At 38.2% G+C, this 21,640-nt stretch overlaps 1 pseudogene; it reads right to left on the bottom strand.

The window, feature by feature from the left end:
• Positions 1–21,640, bottom strand: part of LOC129237183 (uncharacterized) — a 179,600-nt pseudogene that overhangs the window by 150,489 nt on the left and 7,471 nt on the right.

The following is a 21,640-nucleotide window of genomic DNA, read 5'->3' as shown; positions in this document are numbered from 1 at the left end:
GTTTCATGAGGAGGTGTATGCTGTTCAAGAAGCAATAAACTTTGTTGTGAAAAACGGGTGGACAGGCAGTAAAGCTGCGCTCCAACCACTTTAAGGGTACTTGTAAATTGAGGTTGAAGTCGTAAATAGAGGATATTCCTGTGAATTGGGGCTGAACTACGTCCTGATAACTTTTTTGGCCCAGAGCCCGTTCTGCCACTCCCTTCTGCAACCATCAAAGCCACGGTTAGCAAACGGGTTACTACAACCCACAAGCGAGCTTGTCAGGCTGAGAGAGACTGCAGATGGATACAACTGATGTTACCTCTAATATTCGATCGACTGTCGCAGATTCCCCTGTCATTAAGCAGAAGCGACTGTAGGCAGCTGGATGGACTGATGACGGGCCGCTTTCTATGGGCAAAACAAATGGGAAAGGTAGGCATCGGACAGTGCACTCTGCCCAGCATTTGTAGAGGAGGATGAGACGGCGGCCCACTTTCTGTGCGTCTGCCCAGCCTTCGCTCGGCTCAGGCTTGAAGTTTTTGGCACTGATGTGGTAAGAAGCGACCACCTTGACTCCTTGGCACCACAAGATCTACTCAGATTTCTTCGGAGGTCGAGTAGATTTAAAGAAAATTAAAAAGGAAACCCGAGAGCAGTACAATGGACTTAATGTCGTCTATATGCTGAACTTGCTAGTTGTTCCGACAAAAAAAACTAAAAAAAAAAATTAAAAAAAAAAATTTTTAGGCAAAACTATCTTTCAAAATTTATATTTATTCTGAAATACATTTTTTTACTTTGCTAACTTACAGCTTTTTTATTAATGGACAATGAATTCAAGTAAATATTTGCCGCGGCGCAGTAAACACCTGTTTTTTTTAAATATAAACATTAACGGCATAGAGCCTCAATTATGCCCAGCGTCAATGAAAATTTGGACCATCGGATGGAGGTGTGCCGCCGAGGCCGCGGCGGCCATTTGGCCAATATTTTGTTCTATACGTAATTAAGCCACACCAATATTATCATAATAAAGAGAAATGACAATAATTTCCTTAAGAAATTGTATTTTATTCAAAATCAACACCGGCCCTTGAAACTTAACCACCCTTTATAATAAAGTAAAATGCGTGTCTGTTTTTAATAAGTTTTTCACCACACAAATTCAAAGTTGCCCTTTAAGAAGTTAGTGTACCCTTAAAGCTATTTTTTATTAGCGAGTAGGGTATTTACCTAAATATTTAATTTACCTTGGCGCAGTAAACACCTGTTTCTTTTTTAAATATATAAATGCGTGTATCTTCACATTAGTACACTTCCACATCAACACTTGCATACCTACTAAAAACTCACCACTTACGCTCAAATACATTTACTTTACATATTCATCCTCAACCGCTGCTCATTCCGCTGGCGCCATTAAAAATTTACTTTCCTGCAACTTTTTGGTGGCACGTTGAGCTACGACTGTCGATTTTTGCAACGCCTTTAGGCTGCTTCGTATACTAAACACTCCGCTGACCCAAATAAAGCAGATTTATGCATACATACGTATAATGAATTCTAAAATAATACACACACATGTAGAATGAATGCTAAATTAACCCATACATGCAGAAGTATTTATAGGTGAAAGTTTTCATTGTTTGCTTTGGCTTTTATTCTTTCTTCCCTCTGATGGCAGCATTTACTCATTCTTTATGGGTTCACTGAGTCATATCAGAACATTTGTTTGTTTTTGTCTACATAGTTTTTTGTTTTTTTTTGTCTAGGAATTCCCACTGTACCAATAAATTTCACAACTTCCTCTCAGCTGAGTGCCGCAATCGACCTTGGCCGCAGCAACGTTTTGTATTTTTAGTGTTTGACAAACGATAATAAAAGTTCTTTGAACTTTCTGACATGAACTGTTTATTGGCAGTAAAATCAAGTGGTGATAAATAAGGAAAATTAGTTAAGTGAAAGTTACATGCGGACATATGTCCAATTTTCAATCACAGAATGTAAGGAAAAGTTGAAATTGAATACATGCCAATTAATAACGGTACTTATATATTGTTGATATAAATGTTTTAGTGAATACTTTTCATATTATTTCTAAAAAACTTGTAAAGGATGAAATTTGCGGGAAATATTGCTGATACGCACATGCCTCGACAACATGTTGCTAAAGATACCGGAGCCCAGCATTTGTCTTAAACAATGTTGCTGGACACATGTATATGTTGCAGTATTGCACAGGACTTGTCTTCATTATGTAAACATTTAGAGAAAGATTTAACCCTGGATCACTAAACAATCGTCTAATAAACTACGCACGACTGCAGTTTCGCGAATTCGACATATTTCCGTCACCCCACATCACTGACAGAAGTTTCATAAATAATTAAAGAGAAATAAATTTATTTTATTTATTTATTTATTTTACAAGAGTAACAATTATAAATAACTGTCACACGTAAGTACTAAGCGCTGGCTGCCAGGGCCTTCGGCTTATGATAATATAAACTTAAGTATCTATATACTATACATACATACTAATATACTAATTTGTTTTTTTGGGTGAGGTTAAAGTTAAGGGAGGAGGAACTATGGTGGGGAGGAAGGATAGTTTTTGGGGTGAGTGTTATGAATAGCTGTTATGGATTATATGGCTTGTTCAGAGCTTAATGATCTATATACTTAATCTAGTTTGTGAAATGAATTTACAAATTAAGGAAATACTATTAATATCTGTGTTTTTTAATAAATCAGTGGGCTTGCAGTTAGGAAACATCGCATTTCTACATTCCTCCCATTTTTGGCAGTAGTCAAGAGTATGTAGGGTTGAGTAATCGATGGAGTTGCAGTGAGGACAGAGTGGTTTGGGCGAACCATTTAGCAAATGAGCGTGAGTAGATATTGAATGACCAATCCTGAGTCGTGTGAATTTTTTTAAAGTTTGACAGGCTATATTAGAGGGATATAAAGGTTTCGCTCCGGTGGGATTGTATTTCTTATAAGGGTGCTGAAAGGTATTCCAATTACTTGCGTAAAATTTATGCAAATGCTCTTGTACCAGCTTTCGAATGTATTTGTTAGTAATATCATCACTAAAATGTAATGGTTCATGGCCGGCTTCTTTAGCCCTGTTGTCAGCATACACATTTCCTGGTATCCTAGAATGGCCAGGAACCCACATGATTCTTATAGTGTTTTTATTGAGAAGTAATATGTTTCGAATGGTTGTAACTAGTTGTGTATCGTTTCTCTGGTTCTTAATAGCATCCAAAGTAGATTTGCTATCGCTGCAAATTATAAATTTTCTCCTTTTCTGGGAAGCGTATTTAACTGCTACAAGTAATGCAGCTGCTTCGGCTGTGTATACCGAGCAGTATATTGGCAATGAACCGACAGCAATGGTGGCACCAAGATGATTTGTTACTGCAAACGTAGTATTGGTGTCCGTTTTGGATCCGTCTGTATAAATAGTCTCCCAATCACTCTCTAATTGAGCTAATGTTTGGTTGAAGTGCTGAAGATATACCTCTGAAGAAGTAGATTCCTTTGGTAAGTTAGACAGGTCTGTTAACAGGAACTCATCAGGATCAATGTTTGGAGGAAAGGCTGGAATTGGTATCAACCTCGGTTTTGAAATTATACTCAATTGCTGGTATAATTCAACGCAACGTTGAATGGCGGAAGGCTTATTGTTTTTTTTCCTGATGTAAGCAGAGCTGAGTTGACTTGTGAGAAAAGAATTTCATTTCTACAGAGCAGAAGCTTTGGCAAGAGAATCGTTGTATTACGCATAGCTCTGAGGGTTATATCCGGTAATCCAGCTTCAGTGAGAACAACTTTCGTTGGGGACGTCGGAAAAGCACGAATACTTCTTCGGGCTTCTGCATGGTAGGGAGCATATAGTAGGTTTAGATTTACTTTTGAACAATTTCCATAAATACAAAGCCCAAAATCGATTTTTGATAGCAATAATGCCTTTGTGATATTTACAAGTACTTGTGGATGTATATGACAATGTTTTGATGACAAAAATTTAATTATATTTAGTCTAGCAAATAAACTTAGTCTAGTAGCTTTACAATGCTCTTTGTAAGTAAGTTTTTTATCGAATATTAAACCTAGTATTTTGAGTGAGTTGCAATCAGGAATTAGTGTATTTGAGAAGGTTAATGTAGGAAAGTGACAGACATGTTTTCTACACAAATGAAAGGTAGAGCATTTGTTCGTTGAGATAATAGCTCCCGATGATTCGGACCATTTACATATATTACTTAGTATACTAGAGAAAATATTGTTAACTTCTGTAAGGTCTTTTATTTTTGAGAAAATCAAAACATCATCTGCGTATGTGAAATGTCCTACAAGTGAGTTAGAGGTAATGATTGAACTGATTTCGTTAAATGCTATTGTGAACAACGTCACCGAAAGCGGTGAGCCTTGAGGAATGCCATTTGTTAGTTTATAAGTCTGCGATCTGTAGTTCCTCACGCTGGCTGAGAGTTTCCGGTTGCTTAAGAAGGATTTAATGAAGTTAAATATTTTGGGCCCAACTTTCCAGCGTTTAAGTTGCCTGAGTACCACATGTATGCCAATCCTATCAAACGCTTTCTCAAAGTCTAACTTCAATACTGAGACATGATTACTTGATGCTAGAGCTGTGTTAGAAAAATGCTCAAAATATAAAAGCGGTTCAGTAACACCCACGCCTTTTTGGAAACCAAATTGGTGGGAAGAGATAAATCCGTTTATTTTTGCAAACCACATTATTCGTACCGCTATAATTTTTTCTATATTAATATTTCGGATATACATGGAAGTAGGGATATTGGACGGAAGTTAGCAGTGAGGTTGGAAGGTTTATTTGGTTTTGGGATGGGGATAATTAAGGCTGATTTCCACGCTTGAGGGAAAACACCTGAAGTGAATATATCATTATAAAGATTTACTAGTCTATTCTTTAAGGCGTAGGGTAGATTTTTCAATATTGTGTAGGAAATTTTATCTGCCCCAGGTGTTTTTCCTGGCATTTTAAAAATCGTGGAGTCAAATTCGTAAGTTGAAATTGACATTTCAATTAAGGAGGCTTTGGGTGAAGGGGAAGAATTTGAATAACTGTAATGAATGAAGCGGTTTTTTTGAGTGTTGAATGTGGGATGAAAATTGCAATTATGTGAATAAGCTGACCAAGGTTTGGCAAATAGTTCGGCGATATCTTGTGGAGAGTAAATAGGTTTTTGCCCATTGTATACGAATGGTATGTGAAAGCGAGGGGAGGAACCAGTTAGCATTCTTATGTCAGACCAAATCTGTTTAGGATTAGACGAAGGGGTGATATTGGACGTAATTTTTTCCAATGATTTTCTTTTAGCAGCCTTTAACTCTCTTCTGAACACTGCGTTTGCCTTTTTGAAGTTGATTAAATTAGATTCATTCATTGTTTTCTTATATATTGTCCAAAAGCTTTGTTTTTTATTTCTCAAAGAGGTAAGCAAGTTAGACCAATAAGGTAACTTTGCGGAAAATTTTTTAGTGCTTGTTTGTGGTATTGATATGTGGGCAGAAGAACGGATTATTGATTTAATATTAGCTGCTTCCCTGTTGATATTGTGTGATACTGGTTTTTTATTCGTTAAATCAACAGCAATGCTTTGGAACCTAACCCAGTCTGCCTTATCTGTAATAAACTTTGATACAGGCTTGACTTCGTACCACTTTGGAATGGAAATAGACGTTATCAGAGGAAAGTGATCGCTGCCATGTAATATAGTTCGCTTAAAGTGCGAGAGGAAAATTTGGGAGAAATGGATGCGGAAACAAGGATTACATCAGGATGGGTGAAAGATTTGTGGGTTGAAAAGTGCGTTGGTTGGCCATCGTTTAAAACAATAAGATTTTGAGATAAAATGAGGTCTTCAATGGTTTTTCCTCTACCATTAGTGGTTTTAGAGCCCCATAAAGAGCTCCAAGCATTAAAGTCTCCCAAGATTACTAATGGGGTTGGTATATTAATTAAATCAATTAACTCCTTGCAGTTAAAGTTTTGATGGGGAGGGATGTAGCAATTAAGTATGGTAATTTTGAAACCAATGTCTATTTGTATAGCTAAACATGATATATTAGAGTTAATAGTTATTAATTTATGGTTAATTGTTCTTCTAATGAAGAATGCAATACCTTGCTTACCACTGGTGTTCTGAGGCAAATTATGAAAGTAGCTGATGTATTTATTTGGAGGGTATGCAGTTTTATTAAATGGAATGTGAGTTTCTTGTAATGCGATTATTTCTGGTTGCAATTCATTAATTAAGATATTTAGGTCGACATAGTTATTAAAAAGACCATTTATGTTCCACTGTAATATTCGCATCACTTACTCTATGTTATGTGAATGGATATCATTGCTATAGACGGATAATGGAGGGGGAGGTGAAGAAGTGTCGGAGGAAGAGAGCTGTGAGAGTAAGGAAGTAATCTTGGTATTAGTAGTGTAGTTATCAACTGCAATAATAGCTGCGAGATCAATAGTTCTATCGGTGTTTTCATTGTTTTCTTTCGCGTTTATGTTACAGGTGCTGATATTATCGTTGTTGCTGCTAGAGGAGAGGAAACCGGTTTCTAGGTGAATATTATAGTTGTTGTTGGAGGATAAGGTTGATGTTGACTTGAATGATGTAGTTGGTGTGTTTGGAATATTTTCGTTGGAAGAGTTTCTCTTAAATATCTTTTCATTACTGTTATGAGTAGAGTTATTTTGGAGATTGGTAGTGGTAATTTCGTTGTTGGGATTTATTTGTTGGTTGGAAGTTGAATTTTTTATTGCTGTTGAAAAGGAGAGGGAATGCTCATTAAGAGCAGGAGGAATTTGCATTCGATGTATTTTTATTGCTTCACGCATGCTACACTTCTTGTCCGTTTTAATGACTATTATTTGTTTCATTTGCACATATTTCGGGCATGTTCTATTAGAGGCAGCATGGTTGCCCGAACAATTTACACAGATAGTACGGGAGCATGGCGAGGGGGTGTGAGGGAGGAGAGCGCACGTGCCACAAACAGGTGTATTATTGCAGCGCTTGGTGGTATGGCCAAGAATTTGACAATTTCGGCACTTCATTGGGTTGGGGTAATACGGCCTTACCTTGGTGGTATACCAGGAGACCTCAACTTTTTCTGGTAATGTGTATAAATCGAATGTAAGTAAAACAACACCACTGGCAATAGATTGACCTTCAATATGCTTGACAAATTTATACGCTGAAACTACCCCTTGATCGCTCATATTCTCAACTATCTCAGCCTCGGGAATGTCGTTGAGACAAGGTGCAAATATTGTACCCTTGGAATGATTGAGGTTATGGTGCATTTCGAACTTTACATCGCAAATTCCAATAAGTTTAGTAGTAGCTAAAAATTTCTTCGCAACTGAAGCGTTCTTCACAAAAAGCAATAAGCTGCCATCTCTTAGGTTAGATATTTCCATATTTTCTGAGGAAATATTTTTTAGAGCTTTGTGGACAGCAAAGCAAGAATATTTGTTTAGTGGTTTGTTGGAATTAATAGCACTTCCTACAATATATTTAGGGTTATCTTTCTTCACCGAAGGTAGAGCCGGAAATATTTCTTTTGTAATATTTTGTACTTTTTTTCGTTTTGGTTTGGGACTTGAGGACAACAGGGCAAACCTGTTATCCCCAGGGGACATTTTACCTTAAAACCTTATTAGAGCACCAGAAAAAATTGGACGTCTTATTAAGTTAAAGATAATGAGTAAAACAAATTTGAAACAAAGTTGATTACCTATTAGAAATATTAAGAATATACAAAATCGATGCTGCCATTGTTGCCCTCTTGGGCCGCATAATGAGCAAGTGGAATACAAAACTGATTTTAAATGGAACTGTTGCAAAACCGATTCCAATCAAACGTGGTATATTCCAAGAGGATGCCTTAATCCTCCTGTGGTTCTGTATTGGTCTCAATCCACTTAGCAGGTTTTTCTAACATAAGCAAAATGGCTTTACATTCAAAACGGAAATAAGAGAGCATACGTCCAACCATCTTCTATTTGTTGACAAATTGAAACTTTACGCAAACAAAGCGCATAAGCTTTATGAGCTGATAGATTCCACTAAATCTTTCAATGATGACGTGGGAATGGAATTAGGAACAGATAACAGATAATACATCTGGTTAGAGTTCAGCTTGATGAAACCGAAGAAAACTACGCAGTAGACCAAAATATTATTATAGACAACTTGCATAGCAGCGAATCTTATAAATATAATATTTTAAGATTTCTGCAACTTAAGGGAATCAACCACACGCTAGTAAAGCAAAGCCTCATTAACAAATTTGAGGCACGACTGAGGGCTGTGTTAAAAACTAGTCTGAACAGTGGAAATAAATGCAAAGCAATTAATACCTGGGCCAGACCTTTTTTGACTTACTAATTTTGAGTAATAAAATGGTCTCAAACAGATATCCTTCGTATTGAAACACTGATACGCACCAATTTTACTAAGTTCCTAAGCCATTACCCTCAAAGCGATGTGAAAAGAATATCGCTCCTTCAGAACGTTGGTGGGCGAGGCATCATTAATATAGCGCGTCTACACTTTTCACAAACGTCAAAGATACGTACTTATTGTCTTAGCAGCGATTCGTGTCTCATTAAGGCAATCGATATGGCAGATTGTGCCTTTATCCCGCTCAGTTCGTTGGAGCAGGACTTCCCAGCACCTGAGGGGGTTAAATTCAAAGAAGAAATGATCGCAGCATGGAAGGCAAAACAATGCACGGCGTCCATCCCCATGATCCTGAAATGGAATGGATAGACGCACAATCATCCAATTTACGGTTAAAAAGAGGAAAATTATTTTCTGAAACAGAAGGTTTCGCAATCGCTATCTAGGGCAAAGTTATTTCAACCAGAAATTTCCGAAGGTACATGGCGAGGTAATAGAAGATGGGTGCCGAAAGTGCGGGATTTATGGTGAAACAATTGATCATGTAATTGCTGGATGTAGCGTACTTGCTCCCCGTGAAGATGTCATGAGACATAACAATATAGCAAAGATCCTCCACCAACAACTTGAACGATGAAACACGGTCTCTTACAAGAAGAAGTCTTGTATTTTCAATATGAATCAAAGGCAATATTGGAAAATGAAAGTTTTAAATTGCACTGGGGCAGATTTATATCCACAGATCAAATAGCAGCTGCCAATCAACCTGACATCATCTTGTTCGACAAGGCACGAAGATTTTTAAATACATACATATTTAAGCAATAGCAATCGGATGGACCTTGAACTTGGACTACGCTCCACGAGATCAGAATCCCTTGACAAATTTATCCGGGATGTGTAATCGCCGACAAAAGCCGAGATGGATTAAACTCAAATAAAATCAAATGTAATTAAATTACATTTCATTAATACTTGTATGATGCTTTTCAACCTAAACATATTCGCCGTGCTTTGCGGCAACTGCTCCCGAAGTAACCATAAAGTAGAAGTAAATATAAACTATGAAGTAGAAGTAAATATAAATGCCAAGTCTTCGGAGTATTCAAACTTAGGCAATTCACTTGCAAATCAACTATCAATTTTCGCTCAAGTTTAAATGACATGTGCAGGATAAACGGGTGTGAAAAAATGAGGCTGGCATGTTGTGTGGTATTTTTACGGCGTGAACTAAGTTCTTACTACTTTGCCGTGACATACATATGAAGTTTCACGCATATTTCACGGCAATGCAATTTGTATATATGTTAACAGCCATTTAACGTGAAACGCGATCTTAGTACTATGCTTAAGGGTAGTACTCGTTCACAGTCGTGCAATTTCGTCGGCAGTATCGTTTTATTTCATACTTTTAAATATTTGATAGCATCTAATACCGAAAATAAACCAATCAAAATAAAAAGTATCAAAACAGGAAAATTTAATATTAAAAAAAAATGTCGCTATTGGAAAAAGTTGATTGCACAGTGATTACAAAAATGGTGGGGTTGTTGATTGAGGGGATGGAAACCATCTTCTTCCTCTTACTTGAGTTTTGAGTATCTCTTTTATTATGCCTAGGAACTTTGGCAATAAATTATGAAAGATTAACGTAATTTGATTTTGCTTAGGTTTTAAGCAGATTTTTACAGCTTTTGCTGAGTTTCAATTTAAACACAATTTTTAAGTTCAACGAACTCTCATTTTCCATAAAATTTTAGATGCAAAATGTTGCCAGCCTCATGTTGCCAAATTTTGGCGTTTTCGTTTCCCGACATCGATTTGTATATGGATTCTGACGGCTATTTTATGTGAAATGGGAACGGAGTACTATGATTTAGTGCATTTCCCCCTTTTAGGTGTAAATGATAATCTGCGCAAGATTTTAGTGGCAATATTCGAGCAATACCATATCAACAGGGCCTGAAATGAAGCTTTGCACTGAAGATTACTGAAAGTTGTTCAGCAACACTTTACGCTACAGCAGCAAGATTCGCATCAGAACATCCAGTTTTTGGTCTGCCAGTCGTTTTTCTGCATTCGACAGAACCAGGTTCTTGAAATTTGTTCACCAACCTTTGAATTGTCGACTCATTTGAATGATTGAAAAAAATTTGCGAAATGTTGTTCTTAAACATCGAAATTTTCCATAATAACTTTCAATAATTTTAGAGCGTTGCTCTATCGTGTAAGATTGTACATCTTCCTGCTTAAAAAATGCCAAAGATGACATAAAAAATGGTGTCGTATTCACTACCGACATCTATGTGTCACTTTTCGAATTAAAATCTTGGAGTAAAGATCAAAACGGATCAATAAGCTCGTAATTGTTGTTGTTTTAAGAAAGAAAAAAACTCGAATTTCAAGCCTTTCTAGTTCATATAAAAAAATTGCCAAAGATTTTCTATAAGCAAAAATGAATTTTTTGTACAATTCAGATCACCACGCAGGAGATGTGACCAACAACAAACAGTCCGTTGATCGGCTCTCTGCGAATTTGAAGAAATCAGCCGATGTATTGGCTTGAAAAGGGGTGTGGCGGCGCTATGCTTATGACCAAACTGAGATTGCGTTGGTGGTATTCGAAAAAATTTGCGCAGCCACTACGAATGTCTGATCGGAAGAGCGTAAGAATGCGTGTGAAATGAGCGGGCACAATTCTGCTGCTGCATCCCATATGACGTGGCAGCCGAAGTTACTCTCATTACTTTTGCTTTGAATGATCCAACTTTGTAAGTTAACCCTCTTGACTAGCATTGGTCAGGTGAAATTTTAGTTAATGGAAATATTAAAATAAATAAAAATTTATGAGCCTCCTTCACATTTTTGACTGCTGATATAAATTAAGTCCCATTTTCAAATACAAAGTAAATGCAATGTTGCGCAGTGGCAGCGAATTTGATTAATTTTTTAAATCTTACAAACAAAAAAATACTTTATGACTTTATGACAGTTAATGCCACAGCAAAAGCGCTGGACTATAAATTTTTCGCAACGAAGTTTTCCCCACGAATACGCGTAGAAATATGTTTTTTTAAAGTAGTAAATGTTACATGTTTATAAGGAAATGGAGCGGAAATTGCAAAAGCCGCCAAACGGAAATCTTAACTTGATGTTGACGTTGCATGTAATGTTTTAATGCCACCGTTGTTTACCACCACAACTTTTACAGCCAACGTACAAGAAATGCCTCCTAAAGCTGTTCGCATTTGTGCATTCCGTTTTTTTTTTATAAATGTTTGCAATGGAGTAGAAAGTTTTTGAAATGTGCGTGCAACGCTTTGATAGACAAATAAGAAGAAATTGCAACGATTCATTGTAGGAACTGCAAGAATGGCATTTAATGTGACTTTAAGTGTATTTTTGCGAAGTGGGAAGCCTCGGTAGGTGATTGTTAAGCCGAGCAATTCCACTACCTTAATGTCTCTATTGAAAGTCTTCGATTTGCGGAGCTTTGTGAGACATAAAAGCTGAAGAGAATTTGAAGTTTTTCACCGCTGAAGCAGTTATTTATGATACAGAAGGATCCTTCATACATGGATCCTGGATGATACCTGTGCACGTGCATAGTCTGAGTCAAGATAAAGTTATATTTTCGTTAGTTGGAACAAAATTTAATTTTCAGTATACTTTATCTTAATTAACGCCCAAACAACAACGGTATTTGAACCTAAAGTCTTAATTTTAACGTCACTAGAGACTGGTACTACTTCACAACTCCCTAGTCAAAAAGAGCTTCCCAAACGCTATCGTGTCTCGGACGCTCCAAAGCCTTTTCGAAGTTCACAAATACCATTTCCTGTAGAATAATATGGGTTTTGTTTCAAATTGGTAAAACTTTTACACTAGCGAAGATCCATGTTTATCGTGATGACTTATTTTATTTAGTTTTGCGAAGTACAGCTCATGAGTGACGTATGAGTCTCAGAAACAGTTCTTAGTTTACATGCGCACAGCGAGAACAAGGCGTGGCCACTATGTCTTAGAAGGCGTGGTGAAGCCCACAGGGCAAAAACCACCCAGCAGTGGGCAAAAATCAATATTTTTGGGTTCATAGCCGTAGGAGATTGGCCGTCTGGAAGTTGAGAACTGTATCTATTGGACTACAGTTTGTTGTCAGAATTGCAGAACTTATCGAAGACCTCACAGAAATGTAAATAGTTTCAAACAATCTTTGGTTCGAGCAGCGACGTCAATATCCATGAAAACCGTGCGTGCTATAATAGCTGAATGACCTAATCGTTTGAAGGCTGCTGGAAAAGCAAATGGTGACCATTTCGAATGAAAATTAAAAAGTTGCTGTTTTCTAATATTTCCATGATCAAATAAAACTAATTTCATTAAAAAAATTTTTATAATTTCATATCTATAACGCACTTAACTGTAACAGAACTTATGGCAGGACTAAGTAAGTAATGAGCAACATCTGTGATTACTGAGACATTATAATACAGGAATTAGTATACTACCGCGATGTCTAAATTTGGTATACCCGCAAAACGAATACGGCTATGCAAGATGATGTTGCTCAACACCAGCAGCGCCATCAGAATTGGAAAGGACGTCTCCGAGCCGTTTGATACCAAACGAGGTTTCAGACAGGGTGATTCGCTGTCGTGGGACTTCTTTAACCCGATGCTGGAGAGCATCGTACGTGCCGCAGAACTTAATCGCTCAGGCACAATTTTTTATGAGAGCGTACAATTGCTGGCGTCTGCCGATGATATTGACATCATCGGCCTTAACAACCGCGCTGTTAGTTCTGCCTTCTCCAAACTGGATAAAGAGGCAAAGCAAATGGGTCTGGTGGTGAACGAGGACAAAACGAAGTACCTCCTGTCATCAAACAAACAGTCGGCGTACTCGCGTATCGGCACCCACTTCACTGTAGACAGTTATAATTGTGAGGTTGTAAAAGACTTCGTGTATTTGGGAACCAGCATTAACACCGATAATGATAGCCTTGAAATCAACGTAGAATCTCTCTTGCCAACAAGTGCTACTTTGCACTAAGTAGGCAAATGAGTAGTAAAGTCCTCTCTCGACGAACAAAACTAACACTCTACAAGGCTCTCATCATGCGCGTCCTAACGTATGGCGCAGAAACTTGGACGATGACAGCATCCGATGAAGTGACGCTTGGGGTGTTTGAGAGAAAGATTCTCTCTGGAAGAGAAAGGCCTGCTCTGCTTTGGAAAGATCAGGTGGAGAAGGACTTGGCTTCACTTGGTGTGCCCAATTGGCGCCGGTTAGCACGAGAAAGAAACGACTGGCGCGCTTTGTTAAACTCGGCCAAAATCGCGTAAGCGGTTATCGCGGCAATTAAGAAGAAGAAGAAGTATGTAAATATAATACGGATAATATTAATTTGAATTTAATTTTCTTAAATTTTAAAAGGAAGCATTTTATATCTGAAATACATCAACGACAAACATATAACTAAAAATAAAATTTATGCTCCTCCCTTTTGCGTGAGCTCCGCAAATGTTATGGGATTTAGACGTCTTTGCATAGTTTTGAGCTGAAGTAAGCTGGATGCAGCCACGTTTACATAGTTTTGTTTTGTTTTTGAGCTATGGCAAATTGTTTCGTCAACTCAGTGACAGTTAAAATGCCCAGATCACGTCGAAGATCACTGTTTCGCATGTAGTATGGCGTATTTACTATATTTCGAAGAACTTTGCTCTGCAGACATTTCCAATTATATATTTTTTGCTGACACACCCCAAAAAGTGGATGCCATAGACTAAGAAGCGCTATAAAGCTTGTTTGTAAATAAGTAATTTGTAGAAAGTTAATAATTTAGAGCATCGTCCAATTAGGTATGTAGTTTTTGAGTTCCAAATCGATCTCGTCACATTTTTTACTTGCGCCTTCCAGCGCAATTTGTATTCAGGATAATACCTACGTATTTGGCTTCATTCACGTATGAGATTGTACATTCATCCATAAAAATTGGTTTGTATTTTGTATTTTTCAAGAAAAAAAAAACCATGTGGGCTAATTTTCTCACTTCACTGCAAGTACCTCCGTATCATACGCAAATGTGGTAGTTACATACTGGTTATCGATAGTATCTACACACAAGGAGAAGAGATACAGCAGAGGCCCCAGAGGATCCCTTGTGGTACGCCAGCGTTAATTATTTTAAGGTAGAGTAGGCATTTTCGTATTTGACACAAACGTACTTGCCATAGAGATATGACGAAAGCACCTCGCAGAACTGTGCTGCAGCATCGATTTCAGCTTTTTTATTATATTTATTTATTTACTTCAGTCTACAGAAAATGTTCTTACAGACTAATTCACTTAATTAAATATGGTAAACAGATCAAGCTTAAATTTTACAATATTATCATTAAAGTTAATGATGTTACAATAATTGTTACACAATCGCGCAGATCACACAATAGGTTCATTAAATACATAATTAGTGGTATTATTGGAAATGTTGAATAAACGATTAATTCTTAGACTATAAAAAGAAATATGGCTTTGAAATTGGCTTAATAGCTCCTTACAATTGATATTATCTCTAATGATATTACAGACAAAGATTATTGAGAAGTAATTATATACGTCTATCCTGTAATGACTGTAAACCAAGTAATTTACGGCGACTTATATAAGGGGCAGAATAATCTTGCCAGCCCATTTTAAACAACGGTATTTTTGTGAAAATCTTTTGTACTCTTTCGATTTCCCCCCAATGAACCTCATAGTATGGGTTCCATATTAGTGAACAGTACTCAATGCGAGAACAATTTTCACGTTGATATCATGAGCTGTTTTACAGATACGCTTCTTTATAGTTTTCTCCTGCTTCTTTATAGTTTTTCCTTTGAAAATATCCTTGCACATATCCTTATTTCTGCGAGGTATGCAGAAGTTCTTCATACAACGGCAAAAGTAAGTTCAAAAATTTTCTGGGTAACCTAATTTACCCGACTAAACTTAACTTAATAGACCCAACTTTTTGTTTCTAAAGATAAGAAGGTTTCACCAGATTAATATGAAAAGCGGATGTAAAAAATTGTATCAGTCATGGCACGTTTTTAATGTTGACATCTGAGCTTTTTAGGTGCCTAAAGTTCTTAGAATGTAATAGATTTCTTACAACTGAGATATAAAAAGTGTTCAAAAATTGATGTGGACGCCTCTAAGTATTAACTCATTTTATTTCAGTATCACTTTTTCATATTTTAATTCCTTTCCCATTCCATTTTGTACTCTATTGGTTGCTATGGGTTTCAGAAGAAGGCTATTTCACACTGCCCATAGCAATTTTGTCGCAGGCATTAGTTTCAAGCTTAAATTATACCGAATTTTTTAGCATATTTTTCTGAATAACTTGATTTTATGTTTAATTACAAAATTTCCATTCATTCGCTGAAGATCTCCAGATATTCTTTCGAAACAAAACTCAAGACTCAAGGCAACATTTTGTTTTTCAACTACACTTTAACAAGTCAAAATTTTGTTTCGCCCTGCGTGACAGTCGTTACTCGCCCTTTTTACATACCTACATTGCCGTGCATACTTACCAATAGAACCGATATATCCATAAGTTATTCTGAATGAAATTATCCCTTCCACAGTTTTCTAGTTTTAAATTCGCCCTGCCTTAAGGACACGAAAAATTAAATTATACAAAAACAAAAAAAAAAAACAAAGAAAAGAAAAATAGAAAACGAACCCTTTACCCAAGTAAGAGTAAGAGGTTTATAGTTATATCGCTTTGTGCACCCTCATTCCACCAATTTTGGAACCACATTCTCCACTTTCCACTTGCCGCAAATAAGCAAATTGCGAAAGGATTTGTTTCACATGTTTCCTTTCAATTATGCAAATGTATGAGCGTGTGTGCGTGTATTTAGTTGCGGCATGGATTGCGTGCTGCACGTGGCTTTGTTGTTAGCTTTGTTATTTTTTTTAGTTTAGTTTTGCTTTTATTGTGACCCCTGAGCTTTTGAGCGGTAACGCGAGTTCCTTATTGATTTCGTGGATTTGCCCAACGTCGCGACATGGCCACTTAAATATGTACATACCAAATTTTGCATAATAACTTTTTTGGTGTTGTGCTTGTGCCTTGTGTGCACTTTGCCTCGCTGGCGACTTGTCGCTCAATTCACCGCTTAACAACGCTTTGACATGCAATCGCCGAATAGTTCGGCGTGTGATAATTCTAAATTTTGCATTGTTTGCCATAAATTCTGGCATTGCCATATGGAAATAGGTTAGCAAACAAGTGGGCATGTGTGCGCGTTTTTCAAACAATTTAATATGGATAGGTACAATTGCATGTATGTGTGTGTGTGTGTTAGTGTGGACTTAAAAATTTTACAAAAGTAATTTTAGGAGAATTTGTTTGATAGGACTTCAGGGTTTAATTGAGGGCCATTAAAAAGCAAAAAAAAATCAATAGATTTACTACTCGTATTCCCATAGCCACTTATGGTTACTGCTTTAAAATATATAGGTATATAATAACACATCTCATGAAAAAAATGTTTAACTCAAATTGAATGACAGCTCCGACTCTGTCCTTGATCGGGTAAAGAAAGATTGGAGACTGGCGAATGCAATCGCCATATCTACAATACCTTAATAAAGGGTGGTTAAATTTTAAGGGCCGATGTTGAATGTGAACCACACTTAAACGTCAACGACACCGTTGGACTTCTTTCTTTGGGGTTATTTGAAAGAAAAGGTGAGATAATTCGGCACATTAACGGCATAGAACCTCAATTATCCGCAGCGTCTTACTTTTGTGTAGAACTACTCATGACATTTATTTCTCAAAAACATTCCCTTTCAAATGTTGGACGCAGCTGCGCCGTAATTTGGTCATCCGTAAACACCAATTTTGAATGACTCGCTGGAGGACTTCGGCCGGTATCTTCTCACAAACTTCAGTGCTGTTGGCTTCCAATGCCTCAATCGAAGCTGGTTTATTCACAAAGCGTTTAGACTTTACATACATCCACAAATAAAAGTCCAAAGGTGTGATATGAAATTGCAACGTCTAAGCAGGCAAGCAACCAAATTAGTCCTCGCATTCAGACCCCTGTGTATGCTCGACCCGGTGGGTAAAGTGTTTGAGCGCATCATTCATAACCGGCTGCAAAGCTGTCTGGAATGCCCAACCGGCCTATCGGACAAACAATTTGACTCCAGACGGACTAGATCGACAGTGGACGGTATTAGAACGGTGACAAATATAGCGCGCGACGCCATTAGCGGAGGACACACACGCATGAAGTTCAGTGAAATTATCACGCTAGACTGCAAAAATTCGTTTAATTCGGCGAGGTGGTCAAACATTTTGCTGTCTCTAAGAAATCGGCAAGTATGTACCTGGATATCTAGTACGCATAATACGAAGCTACTTTAGGGAGAGAATGTTGCAGAATGACACGGATGGTGGTCTAAAGACATATACAGCCATTGGTGGCGTCCCTCAGGGACCTGTCTTTGGGTGCTCTCTGTGGAATGCCATGTACGATGGAGTCTTCTTCTTAATTGGCGCTATAACCGCTTACGCGATTTTGGCCGAGATTAACAAAGCGCGCCAGTCGTTTCTTTCTCGTGCTAACCGGCGCCAGTTGGACACACCAAGTGAAACCAAGTCCTTCTCCACCTGATCTTTCCAACGCAGAGGAGGCCGCCCTCTTCCTCTGCTATCACCAGCTGGTACCGCATCGAATACTTTCAAAGCCGGAGCGTTTGTATCCATTCGGACGACATGACCCAGCCAGCGAAGCCGCTGGATCTTTATTCGCTGCGCTATGTCTATGTCGTCGTAAAGCTCATACAGCTCATCGTTCCATCGTCTACGATATTCGCCATTGCCAACGTGCAAAGGTCCAAAAATCTTACGCAGAATCTTTCTCTCGAACACTCCAAGCGTCGCTTCATCGGATGTTGGCATCGTCCAAGCTTCTGCGCCATACGTTAGGACGGGCATGATGAGAGTCTTGTAGAGTGTTAGTTTTGTTCGTCGAGAGAGGACTTTACTACTCAATTGCCTACTTAGTCCAAATTAGCACTTGTTGGCAAGAGAGATTCTACGATGGATTTCAAGGCTGACATTGTTATCGGTGTTAATGCTGGTTCCCAAATACACGAAGTCTTTTACAACCTCACAATTATAACTGTCAACAGTGACGTGGGTGCCGATACGCGAGTACGCCGACTGTTTGTTTGATGACAGGAGGTACTTCGTTTTGTCCTCGTTCACCACCAAACCCATGTACGATGGAGTACTCAGGTTAAAATTGGCGGATAAAGCAACACTTGTGGGCTATGCCGATGACGTCGCTCTCGTGGTCAACTAAGGCTCTCTGCAGCGAGGCTGGAGTTAGCAGTACAAAAAATAGAAGAGGTCCTCGTAACTGCGCGAAGAAAAACAGAGTTCATGAAATTGCGAATAGCTGGCCATGAAATATTGTCGCAAGAAGCAATAAAGTATCTTGGCGTAATGATTGATTACCCTGCTTTAAGCAACACTTAGCAACTATGGGTTCCAAAGCAGCGGCAGTCAACGGTGCCCTTACAATAATTCTTCCAAACATAGGCGGATCGCAAGGCGCTAGAAGGTACCTCCTGGTAAGTGTGGTGGATGCAGTCATTTCTCCTATATGGGCAGGAGCTAAGCCATCAAATGTTAGACCAGTAGCTCAAGTCCACCGACTAAATGCACTAAGGATCGTGTGCGCATACAGGACCGTATAAGACGATGCCCATCACAAAAAAAAGTGTAATACCACACGATCTTGGAGGCTGACCCACTGCCCCGAGGCGAGAGATAAATTTCTCACCGAAATGATCACCCAGTAAATCGATTGTTTCACGGGATGTATGGCAAGTAGCGCCAGTAGCGTCTTGTTGGAACCAAATGTTGCGGAGATTACGCGCTTCAATTTTCAGCATACGGCATCAAAAATTTGTTATTCATGGCGCGATAGCGTCACCATTCACTGTTACATTGGCGCCAGCCTCGTCTTCGAAGAAATATGGTTGTTTTCAATGGATATAAGGACTGTTCTTGAATAGTTTCGGGCTGTTTTTCAGCTCAAATACGGGAATTTTGCTTATTGACGTAACCATTAAGTCAAAAATTGACCTCATCACTGAACACCGTAAGTTGATCTGAACGCGCGTTGAACACTTTTCACAAAGCGGTGATTTTCGCCCTACAATTCTACGATTTGTAAACGTTGTTGAGGCGTAAGAATCTCCATCATGAAATTTGAATGAATACTGGAAAAAATTATGTATTTAGTTTGACAGTAGTCACGCGTGATCTGTCGAAAAAATCGCTATTGGAAAAAGTACATCCAATCTGCACGCATTTTATTTTGTTTGGAGTCTGAATGGCTCAACAATCGTACAAGATCCCAGAGTGGTATTTGTACAGTATTATGCAAGCCGATATTTAAACTCCAACTAAAGCAGCTACGTTGGCAGCTAAACTAAGAATTTTTGACTCTTTGCTCTTTGTAGGTCTTAGTAGAGTAGTGAAGATCTAAGATAAATAGCGGTCTCAGCTAGGATCAAATGGCCACAACAAATTGCTTCCACGTAGATCCGTTCTGCGCCACCTCACTTAGCTTCATTCCTGGTTAAATTCACGACGCGCGTTTTTAAATCCAACAGTCATCTCTAAGTGTTTCGGCTGCCTTGGGGACTCCACTCAATAGCGACTTTTGTTGTTATCCACGAAGGACGTGGCCAATCCAACCTAATTTTCTTCGCCAAATCTCTAGGAGTATTGGAGTTTGCTGAATTGTTTCGCATAGATCAGCATTCCAATCTGTGTTTGTCCAGAAGATTTTCTGGATTTTGCGAAGGCATCGATTAGTGAAAACTTACAATGCGTTTATATCGGCCGCTGATGCACTCCATGTTTCCCAGGCATAGAGTAATGATAATTTGACATTAGAATCAAAAATCCTCAGCCTTGTGTATTGCAAAAGGTGGGATGCTTTCCACTCTGGGCGTAGCGAGCCAAATGTTGCTAGAGCTTTCTTAATGCGGTTTTTTTGTCTTCACTCTAGCCACCTAACACAGAGATGATACTGCCCTGATGCCAAGAAGATTACACTTTCTCCAGCACTAAACTATCGATCAAGAACTGGCAAGTTTCCATTACTCAGAATCAATTTTTTATTAACTAAAAAAGTTATTCAAAAAATTGTGCGCCACCATGTACGTGCACGCCCCTTATAATGGTATTTTTTGCCATAGAATACTCCATATTGGATAGAAATACATTTCAAAAATATAAGTCACGCTTAATATTTTTTTTTTTGTAAGGGTCATGACTCTGGCCTTCATTGAGTTAATGTTAGTATTTTAAAAGCTCCTTAACTAAAATTAATTTTGGTAGAGATATTAGACGATTTTGGCTGTTTTCTTAACAAGCAACCCATCTCTTTAAATACTGTGGACTCGAAGTTTCTTCCTTAGTCTGAATATTACTTAATAGGTACTCCAAACCGAGTCATCCAGTTCCTCGCAGAAACCTCTCCAATGGTTTTAGTTCCTGTTTTGGCAGAGCTACTTTACTGGCCACTTACTGAAGCAGTTTATTACACCGAGTACATATTTGTTGACGGATTCACCGGTTGGAAATGGATCCGCTACATACATGGCCAGCTGCTCAAACAACGACCCTCCTTTCGATCTTTCGCTGCCAAACTCTGCGCGCAGTTTGGAATCCATTCGGCAACTGATTCTCTCTAATTTACCCGCTTAATCTTGTCTAGCGTTTTAGTGATATCCAGATGACCTCTGCTTGACCCATTGTGGAATTCCTCTATCATGGATTTGATTCTGGATGACGAGAAATATTTCCATCTTCGTTTTTTCATACGCGAAGCAGAACTCCATCAGAAATTCTAAGGCTGTTCCACTGTAATTTATTATGTCTTATCCACAGAACTTTTGATGGCTATTTCTATTATAGATGATCCTCTTCTCAGCTTGTTTCGCTTCCATGGACTTTCCCAAGTCAAGATCATTCAATTGAATTCTAATCGCGCTTGGTTTCGCCTCATCATCGTTCTGCAATTGTATTAATCTGATGTCAATTATCCGCTCGGAGCTCTCAACTTTGAATCAATGCTTACAGTTTATAGTACCAGGTC

Source organism: Anastrepha obliqua, chromosome 2 (assembly GCF_027943255.1).
Source record: "Anastrepha obliqua isolate idAnaObli1 chromosome 2, idAnaObli1_1.0, whole genome shotgun sequence".
Lineage (NCBI taxonomy): Eukaryota > Metazoa > Arthropoda > Insecta > Diptera > Tephritidae > Anastrepha > Anastrepha obliqua.
The sequence above is the reverse complement of the archived record's forward strand: the minus strand, read 5'-3'. Positions and strand labels throughout refer to the sequence as shown.